Raw genomic sequence first — 14,501 nt, 5'->3', positions numbered from 1 at the left:
AACTAAAAGTGATGCTCTGTAGCTGGTCGTTAATTAGTTCTCTGTGTAAGAAAAGTACCTTGAAGTCTACGGCACTTGGCACTCTTGAATGCAAGCATAATTGAATATTATCTCATTTATTTTACCTACTTAGAATGTAAATTTCTCAAAGCAAAAGTGGGAATAATGTATGTGCCGTCTTGTTTGCAAATGAATAATCAGGTATGTGACTGGCCTAAAGGCACTCTAGGAATCTTCCAGTAGGATCAGAAGTTGATCTGTATGGTTCGTCTTCTCCAACCAACAAGTGGATTTTTTGGTGGAGAATTCTTTTGATTTATCTGCTTTGCAGAAGTGTGATAATGCTGTTCTTCTTTCTTGTATGGAGTTCTAGTGAGTAAAGTGAAGTAGTTTATGTTAAATATTATGGGTATAATTACATTAAAACATCAGGAAATACGTACTTTTCCCCAATTGCTTTGGGAGTTACTTGTGTGCAGTGGATGTTAATGAGAGCCTTCAGGCCTGCGTAACACAAGCTCGTAAAGCAGTTGCTGCTGCTACAGTATTTAAGGAAATCGGGTTGGACTTCTAGGCCTTAAAGAAAGGATAGAATTTGTAGCAGCTTAGGATGCTGAATATAATTATTTGCAGGACTGAAAGATTAGTTGGCTGCCACTCAGAACAGTAGCGTTAGCACCCTGTCCTTTTTGTCCTGGTACCTCATGCCAACTTCATGTTTCAGAGGTAGTGTTGCTACTGAACAGTTGACAGTGATGGTAATTAAACCCAAAGAGCTTGAAATCCTGATGAATGTATGTGTGTGAATGTACTTCTGATCAGAAGCTTATTGGAAACCTTTAAAGTAAACTGAAAGTAAAGATGTCTTTGAAAATGGCAGGTAGTCCTAAGAAACTTATTTCTGAAAGCAAGAAGTATGGAAGTTGTATCTAGAGAGTAACTGTGGTGTCCATTGCTTGTGTGTTGTGACTGCAATTGGTATGTGACTTACTTCTCAACAAATTTTATCAGTCCTTTAAGTTGAAGCACAAAAGTATAAGTTGCCCTTATAGAGAGGGCAGAGAAAGCACTGGTTTAGAAGGCATCATAGAGCAGTTAAAAAAAAAAACAAACAAACAAAACAACAAACCCCAAAACAAACAGAAAAACAACAAACCCCTAAACTCCACAGCCCTAAAATAGTTTAGAGGTGACATCAAGAGTCATCATGGTAACTCTCAGGCTACAGATTCTGGTGTTTTTTCACATGGGAGAGTTCTAGAGTGGGGAGGTGACCGTGGAGCAGGAGTAAACCTCTCTGGTTAGAGGGCTGTCTTGGGGCAGAAAAAGACTTGGAGCCCACTGCTTAGAAGATGCATTTAATGAAGGCTAGTTCTGAAGTTACGGCATTGTTTTGTATAGTGTTTAGCAAAGAAAGGATGCAAAGATCTAGTTTGTTACAAGTGCAGAACTTTGAGTTCTATGAGTTGCATGGAGTTGGAGATTTAAGAGATTGTGAATGTTATTAAGGTGATGTAAAATATTGATGCTTAGAATTTCTCCCAAGGATTGCATTTCACTCCAGATTTTCTCAAAGTAGTATTTGCTCAGCATAGAGTTGCAAAGTAAATGCTAAATTTGGATTTGCAGTGTTTCTAGGATGTAGAAGAAGACCAATGGTATTAATGTTTAAAAACTCGTTTGAGGAAACAATCCAGAACTTGCCAACAGAAACTTAAAATTAGGTTTAAAAAACAATAGGCTTAGAGTAAGGGGATTGATAGCAATGCGGGATGTTTGGAGTCTTGCATGAGGGACATTTGTATGAAGGTGCTATAGGGCATCTGAGTTGTCAGCATGGAACTATTAGATACAAGATAAGAGTTTACTGAAGACCTACATTCTTTTGAAGTTTAAAAAAATAGATGGCAGGCGGGATAAATCTAAGTAGAGGCATTGAGCAGTTAGACAAGGGACAGTCTTTGTCTTGATTACTAACATGCATGCTTTCCTGGAGATTGCATGTGTTTGCACACGTGCAAATCCTCATCCGTGGAGGTACTTAAAAGATGGGTAGACGTGGTGCTTCAGGACATGGTTTAGTGATGGTTTTGGCAGAGTTAGGTTAATGGTTGGACTTGATGATCTTAAAGGTCCCTTCCAACCTAGACAATTCTGCGATTCTGTGACACACAAAGAATGAATGCACAACCAACCAGTTGTGCAGCAGAGTAGTGACTGTGAACAGGATCTCTGAGTTTTTAGAACCTGGTGATGACAGGCTGCACATTCAGTTCTGGCTACAAGTCAGAGTGTCTCCAGGTTTGTTCTTTTGGTCTATCTGATGAGTCTTTAGGCCAGCAACGCCTTAACTTTTACCTGGTTGCTTTTTCCAGTACCAACTGTTGTGTTACTTTCAAAGGACACATCCCTCAGCTTTATGCGATTTGTGTTCTAAGAGTCTTAAAACACAACAACAGCAGCTCTTCTTGCTTATTTGTGGGGAAGCAAGGACAGGATGTGGGCAGAAGTTTTCTGTTGTGTTACTTAACACGAATTGTTGCTGTATCATAGGCCAAGTAGCCTACAGTTAGTGTGAACATCTAAAACAGCTCTAGAGGTCTGTGTTTAAGCACCTGAGTTGCATAGTGAGTATCAAAGGCTTGCTGTTACTACAAAAACTTCTCCTTGCGTGATTTCTAAATAGATAATGCTTATTAAAGCTGTCAGTAATCATTATTATTTCTTCCTTTTTTTAACAATTGGCTTGTTAAAGTCTTAAATGATAGGTTCATATTTCTAATGGCAAATTAAGCAATCTATTTTCAGGATGAATAACAACAACTTTGTGATACTGGATAATGTTTCACCAGGAGGCATCTAACGGTCATTGGGAAGTTTTTAGTTTTTTTTTCCCCAGTTGATGTCTACAATTTTTTTTTCTAGATTTAGTGGTAGGACTTAGAGTCAAATCAGAGTTCTTACACAATAGTAGTTTAAGATGGAGTGAAAGGCAGTATGTAGTAATATAGTAGACACAAAATGCTTGCACTCCTGAATGTGACTGTTCAAAGTATGTGTATTGGTACTATCCTTCAAGCAAAACGAAGAGCATTTGCTATCACTTCCTGTTGTCTTCGGGAGTGAAAGGGTCCTACATTTCAAAGAGAACATCTCAGAGATGATATGTCTTAATAATTCATGTTTTTAAAGAAAATGACAAAAAAGCTGCTTCTCCAAAAAGAGATACCAGCATCAATGTATAGCTTCCGTAAGTGAAGTAATAAAGTCATTGGAATTGTTTATGTAATTGTCAGCTAGTGAATCACATCCAGCAATAGATATGCCTGTGGTGTCCCAGATGAAAGACTTGATTCCTATAAATGGTTGTTTTAACATTGAAAGATGAATTAGGACCATGTGGTTTGGAGAAAATGAGAAGTGGTTACTATTCTGAGAATTTATTTGTGATATTTCTGTAGCAAATGTTTTCAGCGGATGTTCAGGAATCACCATGTGGTTATCCTGACATATATTTGAAAGAAAAAGCCAAGTAATACTCCTCAACCCAGTCAGGACCACTGAACTACATAATGGTTTGTGTATCAAAGTTCAGAAAGAGAGTTTGAGCCAGTATCCTGGTAATCACATTTTCAACATGATTGGTTTTGCTTGATAGGTATAGCTAAAATGTATGCAAGTTAGCATTGCTGAAAGAGTGAACTCTGAAGTTCACTGAAGGAGATGCTTAATTTCAGCAAAGAAAGCAAAAGGTTAATATTCCTGCAGTATTAATAATTTCAAGTAATCAGGAATGCTGTGAGTATTTCTACTAGGATGTTAGTTTGCAATTAGAGGATTTGATTTCCGCTGAAAATCTTTGCCTTGGACTAAAAAAGTACTCGTGTTGTTTTTGTTGGATTCTGGCAGGTGGGGTTTTGCTGCCTCTTCTGCTGGGGCATGTGACTGCTGTTTATTTGCAAAGTTCTTCCCTTTACCCTTTTTGAGAATGAACTGTGGTTTTGTTTCCATTCAGCATAGTCACTTGCTGTCTAGTTTCTTAAGCTTTGCTGTGTTGTTCCTTCAAGAAACTCTAAAGTTGGCATTATTGCGGTCAGGTCAGTGAAACTGGAAGGACACAAAAGTTGAGTTGCTGAGTTTCTTTCTAACTTCTGCTGAGCTGACAGTTACGTTACAAATCCCATAGGCCTTAGTCTCTGTTTATTTACTTTCATTAATTATGCATTTATTATGACTAAGACTCATTACTGCCGAGTTTCCTGAGATTCTGTGATGTTTTCTGGAGTAACTCAGTTATCAGAAAAAGTCACTGTAGGATTTGACTTCTCCATTCTGGGATGCTCAGGTTAAATTTGAGTTGTTTGTGATGTAACTAAGGCAGGTTATGTGACTGTAGCAGCCTCTTGTGTTTATATCTGTAAACTACACTTCTCTCAGGTGAAAACCACATGCTTTGTATGACTGAAAAAGCTGATGGGGTAGGATTATGGGATCGAAGATATGCTGTGCAAGTGCACAGCTGCTACATAAGCAATGATAATTGGTTCTCAGCTTCCATTTCTTGGTGAAATATTTGTATAAATATCTTGAAATAGTCACTGAGGCTTTCTCATGCTCCAAATCCCCTCCAGACCACATCTGCTGTTGTCTGTACCTATAAGTAAATGATAACTTTGGAGCTGTATTTCCAATGGTACTTGGTTCATACCTGGAGACAAAGAAAACAATAGTGGAGAAATATTTTCAAGTTAAAAAACGTGCTTATGTGTTTTGGTTTTGGCTTTTAAAGAAGGTAGATAGGGATTTTGTTCAAGTATTTATAGTTCTTAGTTTAGGCATGCACGGTCCCAGGTCCAGCCAGTAGTGAGGCTAAGCATGTATTCTCAGTAGCGCACAAACACATGTATTCAGCATGTATGTGTATAAAATACATAGTTGGCCTCCAGATCAACACAGAGAACGCAGCACTAATACAAGCACAAAAAGCACCAATGGCCTTATCCCGGTGCCTTTTCTCGATGGTCAAGCTGAATGTCTGCTAGTAGCAAACACATGCATGTATATGGTATGGATCTTTCCAGTTACTGGGTTTAGACACTTGTTCTACCCTGAAACTGGTTCTCAGGTCCATTTATCCCCCATCGCCTCTTGCACGCACACACTTATGCTCAGCCGCCACCACCCCTTCCCCCCCCAACACCACAGGTTTTCCAGCAGCTCATTTGGGTCCCTCTTTTTCTTCCAGCAGCCAACTCCTTCATTTGGGTCACTCAGTCTGGCCTGTCCTTGGTTCCCAGGCCGTACTGCCAGTTTGTTGGCTAGTCCAGCTTGGTACTCCCTGTGATTACATCCTGACCTGCAAAAGACACTGCAGACCCACAGGCCCCTGTGACCTGTGGTCTGACTCCACTTGTCACGTAGACATACGTGCACACTGAGTAGAGCCCAAGGAAAAGAGTTACAAAAGGAGATTAATGAGCATACAGGACAGACCCCGGTGATTCAGGGGAGAGCACAGCTAGATATGCATACTGACTTGCAACCTGTTCGCAGGGGATCTTTCCCTCTAGTCACAAGCCCCAAGCCACTTTGATTCTTCCCTTTCCTCACCTTTGGTTCCTCCCCTAAACATTCCATAACAGGACTTGTACAATCCCCAAGTGCTTTTTCCCTGTACCTCATGGTAAATTTGGTAGCCCTGTAAGCAGTCACAACCTCTCAATCTGAAAAATGCCCTAGAGAGGCCCAGTGGTGGTGGGGATGTGGGGAGAGCTGATGGTTCTCCTGTGACAGCCCCGGGAGCAGCTGGGTCAGGGTATTTAGGTGGGCTCCCCCACCTGCAAGTGTGTCTCTCTTCTCCTTTGTATGTGTGCAGAATAGCTTTTTATCCCATAGCCTAACAGGGTTAACTTTGATATGTGCTGGCAGATAATCTCTGTAATCGTTTGCAAGCCCAGTTGAAAATTCATGGTAGAAGTTACTGGCTGGCAAGAGAGGTGTGAATTAAAGCGATGCTGTTACAAAAGCAATACTTTGAAACATTACCTTGAAGTAGGGTATTTTAATAGCAACAGAACACAGAGAATGCTAGAATGATTGCATGAAACTTTGTGGAACAGGCTTTGATAACAGGCTGCGGTAACACTACAAATGCTCTAGCCTTGTAAATTGTAACGTTGATTTGTTGGGGTTTTTTGTTTGTTTGTTTTGGTTTGTTTTTTTTTTTTTTTCCCCTGGATGACTTGCATTTGTGTGGAGACTTCTTTTGTAGATCTTTTGAAATAGATTTAGATCGTACTTGACTTGTACATTTTGAAAGTTTTGATAAATCATCACTCCTTTGGCAAGAACCACGAAGGAATAATTAATCTGTGTTTTATATAAAGTAGGCATTGGACACCATAAGAAGTAGGGATTTATGGACAAGGTCACGCCATTTTAGGGTGCACTGTTGATGGAGCTGTTGATGGATTTATGGTATGTCTGGAGAATGAGGCAGATTATGACATGGACCTTAAAGTGTGAGGTGCTTGGAGATATATAAGATTTGGGGATTAAAAAGGAGAAAGTTAGGTGCAAGCAGATATCCATCGCTTTCTTTCACAAGATAAAAGTTAGCATGCATATGTTTCAGTAAGCAAGTTACTTTTGAAAAATTGGTGAATCCAGTGTGATGCTTCTAGAAGATTTCATCGGTGAAAGAATTTTCTATCGTGGTTCTGAGGAAGAGAAGCAGGAAACGAGTAGGCCTTACTCATTCTTCCCTCTTGAGCATTACAAACCTAAATAATAAAGTAACTTCTCAAAACATACTGTTGTATTGCACTGGACTATTTTAAGAATCTAGTAAACAGGATCAGGACTTGATTTTTTTTTTTTTCAATTTTATTTATTTAGTGTCACATAGGAAAGTGGACACAATAAATAAAAGTTGAAATTCTCAGGCTGTGAAAGTAAGCATTTTGATAATATAGAATTAAGTCTTTTATGCTCTGATCATTGCCTGCTGTTTTGGTGCTTTTAGATATATTTGTAAAGATCAGAAAACCCAAGGGTTTTGGTGCACTTGGAGATTGATAAAGTTTAAAATTTTTGTTTTTTACTTGGGCCTGTTTTATTTTTGTAGAGACTGCAGTAAATGCATAGCTCTGAGATGAGGTTTCAAGTGTCAGGAATGTAACCATGTACTATTTTTACACTTGACCTCATTTCTATTTTCTTTTGCTAAAGGCAACAGGCGTATGTTGTTCTGGTGCTGCTGGAAGTGAGTTATTTAAATAACTTGAAATGTTTATGTGCACTAAGCTTTTGAACTTTAGCACTGGCTGAAATAATGAATATTTTGTTGTGGGCCACAGTTCGCCTATTTAAAATTATATGAACTGTGACTTGATCTGCTTAAGAACTATAGCTGCAGAAACTACATTTGTGTTAAAAGGTTAGGAAGGTATGTTTCAGTTCTTGTACTAAAGCTGCTTTGTGTTTCATTCTAAAAGAGAATTCTCTCCCCTGTCCCACTGATATTGGTTGCGCTCTGAAGATGATACTGAAAGTAAAGGATCATCATATTTACTGTGGTTGGTTGCCTTCTGGTCACCACAAACTAAATTATTAAGCATTTCCTTTCATGAAGAAAAACAGGTTTTGTTTTAAAAATACTGATTATTCAGCTTGTCCTTTATGTCAAGGTGTCAGTTGGCTTATGATCAGGATAGTGTTAAAATTTGCAGAAATGTTTGTTTCACTTGTATGCCTTTTGCCTTTTCAGAATAAACAGGATTAGGTATTCCAAAAGTGGTTTGGTTGGTGTGTTTTTGTTTGGGTTTTTTTTTCTTTTTTACACGTCTCTCTACAGCTCTTCTCACTCTTAACATTTGACTGTTACGGCTTATATAAACCTGCTTGAAATGAGTATTCTCTGTTAAATACCCTTGTACAAAGCTGTGTATTGTGGCAATGAATTTTGCAGCCTGGTCACTCTGTAGCTCACTAATTCCTGTGAAATATGTGCACAGACAGCAGTTTCTCTTCTGAAAAACAGGTGCATGATACAGACTCAGTGAATACCAGACATCTGTATGTATTGAGCATCACTGATTCATAGCTGTCTTACGAAGTCCCGATATTTTAGTCTTGCCAGTGAACAAGCCACTACTACGTGGTGCCTCCTGTTTCTGTGGGTCTGTTAGGCCTTCTAGAGAAGCTTCTCATCCTTCTCCTTTCTACCAGTCAGTCTGTGATAAGTAGTACTCTTTGACTAGTTTATACTGGACAGACTTAAAGTAGTTGTAGCCTGGGAATATGCAGAACTGTAGGCACAGAGCTCAGGAGCTGCGATCTTTAAAAAGAGCACGATATAAGAGGACTGCCAGGTTCTTTCATGCACTTCTTTCATGTCAGAGGAAGGATAGGGGATCTTCTGTGTGTTGCACATTGGGTTAAGCTGACATCCTTTGCTTATGAGATCTTTCAGTGAAACTTTGATAGGTCGCTAAGCCATCTTAGCCTCCGCAGAGATGAGACCATTTTAAGCAGTGTCTTACAGGCAAGCACCACCAAATGTTCTGGACTGGTGTGGGTAGAGAAGCAATTTTAATTGTTTCAAAATCTACAGTTGATGGCATATGACAGGGCACACGGAATTAGGGCAGAGCTAGTGTTCATTCACTCATAAAGGTATACATACAACCTCTTGAGATGCAATCACCAGTTTGCATATAGCTGATGTCTAATGGTAACCAACAGACTGGCGGCTATTCTCTTGTTGACATCTTACCACTGCATACTGTGGGGGGAAAAAAAAGTATATCATCCTGCTCTGGTCAAGTACTATTACCAGGAACTGTTTAGTTCCATCACTCAGGCTGCATCATACACTGCCATAGACATCCGTTCTTGTCATTGTCAATCAGGTATTCCATCTTTTGTTATCGGTTAACATTGCTCTCTGAAATTATTGAAATAATTTAGATTTTTTTTTTTTTTAGATCTTGAACACATTATCACGGGACTGGCACATAACAAATTTTGGTTCCTTGCCTGTTCAGATGATACTAGCTAACAGCATCTTGCTGCTTTGGAAAATGATTTTCAGATCACTTAAGAGACTATTTTCTTACCAACACTTCTGTTCATCAGCTTCAGAATGAGGAGGAGCTGATTCTGGGAACTGAGCAGCAACTGGTTATTAATACTGTTTTATCAGTAATGGCAAACTCTTTATGCCTGACAGACTAATGCCTTCTGTGCAGGTAATAATGTCAGGTGCTTAAAATGTCATGGGACGTTTGCAAAGATGGGCTCATCAGAGTATTTCAGAGCTGTTTATCATCTCATCAGCCTCTCATTCATGGAGGCTTTTTCATTTTAGAAATAAGCGTTTCTTAACAAAGGTTTTATGGCAGATACTAGCTAAATTAAAACTTGCTGTGAAATGACATACTAGCAAATCCTTTTAAGAGAAGGGACTGTTTCTGTGCTTGGTCCCAATTTAAAGCTTTTTGTAACGTGAGTGACTAGATACAAAATGTAGGTATGCAGATCCCAAGGGTCTCATGTATTTGTGGTAGGCAGTTGGGGGTAAAATAATTTTATTCAGATGACCAATAGCTACTCTTTACTAGCAATTAATGAGTCAGACTAGGGCAGTGAGACAGCTTTCCTGTCTTTCAGCAAGGAGTTTTTACAGGATATAATTAAGAAATGTCAGTTAGTGGCTGTCATGGTTTCAGCTGGGACAGAGTACTATGTTTTGAATTTGGGATAAGAAATAGTGTTGATAGCACACTGGTATTTTTAGTTGTTTTTGAGCTCTCAATGCCTTTTCTGCTCCTCACCCTGCCCTGCCAGTGAGTAGGTTGGAAATTCATAAAAAGTTGGGAGGTGACACAGCTGGGACAGCTGAGCCCAACTGACCAAAGGGATATTCCATACCATTATGACATCACGCTCAGTATATAAAGTAGAGGGAAGAAGAAGGAAGTGGGGGATGTTTGGATTTACAGGGTTTGTCTTCCCAAGTAACCAATATGTGTGATGGAGCCAAGCTTTCCTGGGGATTGCTGAACACCTGCCAGCTGATGGGAAGTGGTGAATGAATTCCTTGTTTTGCTTTGCTTGTGTGTGCAGCTTTTGCTTTACCTGTTAAACTGTCTTTATCTCAACCCATGAGTTTTCTCACTTTTACTTTTCTGATTCTCTTCCCCATCCCCAACTGGGGGAGTGAGCGAGTGGCTATGTGGTCCTAGCTGCTGGCTGGGGTTAAACCACAACAGTGGCCCAGAGGACATTCTAGGATGTGGACACTGAAGCGCTGGGTCTGTGGTGACCATAGTGATAACTATTGGCAAACCATAAGCAGAGCCGTAAATAGAGACCATAGCTGAGGGCTTGTTCTCTTAGGGGTATAGGGCTGCTTTAGTGCTTACTGGGTATAGAGCTACACCTTGAAATTTCAGAAACTATCCTGTACTCAAGGTTTCACCCCAGTATGGCAAACTACACTGCTAGCCATCTTGGGTGGAAATGGTGAACTCTTACTTCTTTCTTTTGAAGTAGGCATTCAGAACATGTTTATGAGGTGTTACAGATGGGAGACTTTGTTTGAAGAAGAAACTGCATCTGAAGCCTGGGAGGATCAGCTTTGCAAACATTGTTTGGTTCCCCAGATTGTAAGCAGTAAGGAGAGCTGAGTCAGGATGTGTTGTTAAGCTGCGTGTTGAAAGTTCCATCCAGGAAATACATAGGATTCTTTGCTTTGCTTTGTAATAAAAGGTAATGAATTTTAAAGTCTTTATTAGCATACCTGAAAACAGGTCTGGCATATAGAACTGGTGTATAGAAAATGTTCCTTTCAGCGTTAGAGTCTTGCTATCATGTGAAGAAGGTAGATAGAATTTCAAATGAGAAAAACAAATCCAGTACAGAAGAAAACATAGACTGAGAAAGGAATGTATCCCACTCCAAAGAAATAAAAGGGTGTGTTGTTTTTTTTTTTCCAGGTGGGTAACCAACAAAATTCTATGTTATTTTATTATTTTTTTTTTTACTTCTCTAAAACAGTTCCTGTGAACTGTCTCTGTATAAAAAACAAAAAAAAAAGTAAGGAAAAAGTGTTCAGCAGACATTCAGCAAGGTTAATTGAAAAGTTACCCCCTTGTGTAACTAGAAAGGTTAAGGTCATTTGATCATGACATCTGTGCTTGTCACTGCTGATACATTTTGTGGAGTGCTTCACTGTAAGCTTCAGTGTATCTACTGTGAGAAATGCAGTACTACATGTGCTCTTTGTTGTGTTTAGGTGACTGGGGGTGGAGGAAGAGTGAGAACAAGCATGCACCTGGAATCTTGTATAAACAGCTGTTGAAGGCCTAACCAGGAGGATCAGGGCTTAAGCTTACATCAGACTTGACAAACATTTTCTCCCCAAGTAGGTCAATGCAATTCAGGTTAAGTCAGTAGTTGTAGCTGTTTACATTCATTTGGCTTAACTTTAATCCTGTGGTCTGCTCCTTGTTCCATTGCTATATTACAAAGAACCTTGAAGTATGCTTTGTGGAGTGCATTACATTGGAGGGCTGACTGTACTTGTTTTTGTACTTGTTTCTGTTTAACTTGAAAAGCGTCTTGAAACAATCCACTGAACAGTAGGTTAGGAGCCAATGTTTTTGAGTGAGATGAGTCTAGACTTCAAAAAGTTGCTGTGTTTCTAACAGAATTTTCCTTAATGCACCGAGTAGTATGTTAATATCCTGAAAACAACAGTTTTGCTTCTTTCTAAACTATTTGGAGTGACAAAACATAGCTGTGGAAGAGAAGGTAGTTCAGGTAGCACCTACTTTTCCAAAGCATTTAAACTTTTTATTGCCTTTAGTAGCAGTTTAGCAGCAAGGCATATGTATAAAAGTTTAAAAAATATTTGTAAAGACTTCATTGAGAAATACCTTTGTGTCCCATAGTTTTTCTGATTTTTTTTTTTTTTTTTTGTAGTCACCTACTATAGTTACCTCCAGCACCCCAGTTCATATTTTGGTGTTCTTCAGCCTTTGCCTGATGAAGCTGATGTTACTATCTGAAAGGAAAGGAGAAATTGTGATCAATCATTCCGTTTATTCAAAAGGCCCGGCTGAAATCTTACACTCAGCTCTGCCGTTTGGAGTTGAGTTTCCTCTTGTGTGGCACTGTTACAATACTTGGGAGGAAAGGGGAAACTAAACTAAAAATGGAGTCCTTTTGTTTTAGGAATCACTGAATGGGACAAGAACAGGCAAAAAATTGAATTCATTACGGCTGCAGGAGTGACACAAATTGAGTCTGAAGAGAAGTAGGTCTAACACTTAAGTTGGTGGCCGAGGAAACTGTAAACCTCTACTGATCAGAGTGGTGTTGCTGACTTCTGCCATGAGTAGACTGAAACTGTTAAATGGACTGAAGTGTCACAGGCCCTTGTGTGCATTTGTGGCTAATTCCCTCCTATTGCCAGTCACAGAATATTCCTTTTTGGGGAAACTTAACAGCTGACTCCTGTGTCTATAATGAGTAGCTCAGTAGTTTATTGTTGTCTCTTCCCTCTCCTCCCCTACTGGGTAAGGCTCCCCAAGCAATTTTGTATGCTGTCTGTGAGTTTAAAATAACGTATTACAGTCTTGATTGTGCTCCAAGCTGATATCTTAGTGAATATAGTTCTGAGGAGGAGACTTGAAATAGGCTGATCCCATTTATTGTATTTTCTTTTCTATTTGTCATCCTTCAAAACAAAGCAAGAATCAAGGTAGTAGGCTCAAATAACTTGTATTTTTAAGGAGTCATCTGTGTAATGTCAGGATGTATCAGTATTACAAGCTATTAAATTTGTAAGATATTTGACATGATACGGATATAGCAAAGGCAAGGTTTTGTCTGTCATATTAACTGGATGCCTGGCTGGCATGGTATTTAATCTGTATTAAGAGAGTTTGCAAGTCCTTAGGGGCCAAAGGAATTAACTTGAAGTCCAAATGTATTTGTAAAAATTCTGAAAAGTGGAAAATGTGTCCCTTTGAGAGCTGGCAAGAAGGCCTTTGCAAATCTTAAATCTGGTCACTAACTTCTCAGATACGAATTTTATACAACTTATAAAATAGTGAAGAATTAAAATGCACTCAAACTGTCAGCACTCAGATTCACATAGCCGAAGAACACCTGTTCAATCAATGTGACTATTAAAAAAAAAATCAGAAATTATTAATTATAAGGAATACCAGTAAAATTGGTTACATGTTGGGTCAGAAAACAACGTAGAGGTGCTGGGATAGTTGCGTGGATTTTTACAGAAATTGGAAAGTGTGATGACATTTCATTTTTACTGTGAATATGAGAAGAAACTTCAAGATAAAGTCTTCCAACTTCTAAAAATAAATTCATGAATGGTGTCGAATGAGAAACAGTTTTTTTAATTAGTGAATGAACCTCTTTATTAAAGATGAAATTGAAATTTTAACTCCTAAAGTACAATTTCTGTTGGGTTCTATATTGCAAAGATTCCTAAGGCTAAAGGCAATTGCTGCATTTTGCTAATGTTTGTGCACCTTTCCTCTTCTGAAATTTCTATACCTCTTGCTGTAATAGTCATCAGAAAGCTGCTCATGTTCCTTGTGAACTGCATGTGTTTCAATTCCGGTATCGTGAGCTTCACAGGATGCTTTCTGTGAACTGTGCAGCTGCATAGAAATTAGGTGTGGGTGTCATCAGTAGAAAATCTTGTGATACTACAGTAACTTTAGCTGTCAGATAATACCAAGGATATAAAATTACAAAATACCTAAAGAAATTAATTCTGTTTTAGCGTAGTGAATATATTCAAATTTATTTCCTGTAAATAACATTTTCTAATTTCATGTGGAAGTCGTAAAGACATTTTTGATAGAAACGATAGAGCTTTAAGTTGGAGGATTGCCTTTTTTCCATCTGAAGGGTTTGCGCATTTGCCTGCTCGCCAGTTGATTGTGGATAGTGGGTGAAGTTCTCCATCTGCTGGTGCGAGGTAGTGAATGCACTCTGCGAGCAGGGCTGGAAGCAGTATTGATGCTTCTCAGATGTAGCAGGTGCATTAGTCTTCAAGAAATTCAGTTCTTACATTTACTTTTTAGTTAAAATTATTTCCAAAGATGTCTCAAGACAATAATGAACTTTTTAGGGTGAAGGGACGGTAAAGTTGTTCTGGTCTCTCTAGCCTATTTAACTTAAGTACCATTTGATTCAGTAGTTCATTGAATTCCTAGGTTTGATGCAACTGCAGACAAACGAGCAGGGCCGGATTATTTTTAAAAATTATTTTTACTTAAAAAAAAAAAAAAATCCTCCCTCAAGTTCCACATTTCCTGTCTAAATTGTCCCCTAGTGTTTTCACAAATAGAAGAGGATGTTTCTGTGCAACTGAAGACACACAGGCCCACTTACTCTGCTGTGGAACACTAGGATGTTGAGAAGTGCAGTTTTTCTGTTTTCACCAGAGGTATTCCTGC

Source organism: Charadrius vociferus, unplaced genomic scaffold (genome assembly GCF_000708025.1).
Source record: "Charadrius vociferus isolate BGI_N301 unplaced genomic scaffold, ASM70802v2 scaffold347, whole genome shotgun sequence".
Classification (NCBI taxonomy): domain Eukaryota; kingdom Metazoa; phylum Chordata; class Aves; order Charadriiformes; family Charadriidae; genus Charadrius; species Charadrius vociferus.
The sequence above is the reverse complement of the archived record's forward strand: the minus strand, read 5'-3'. Positions refer to the sequence as shown.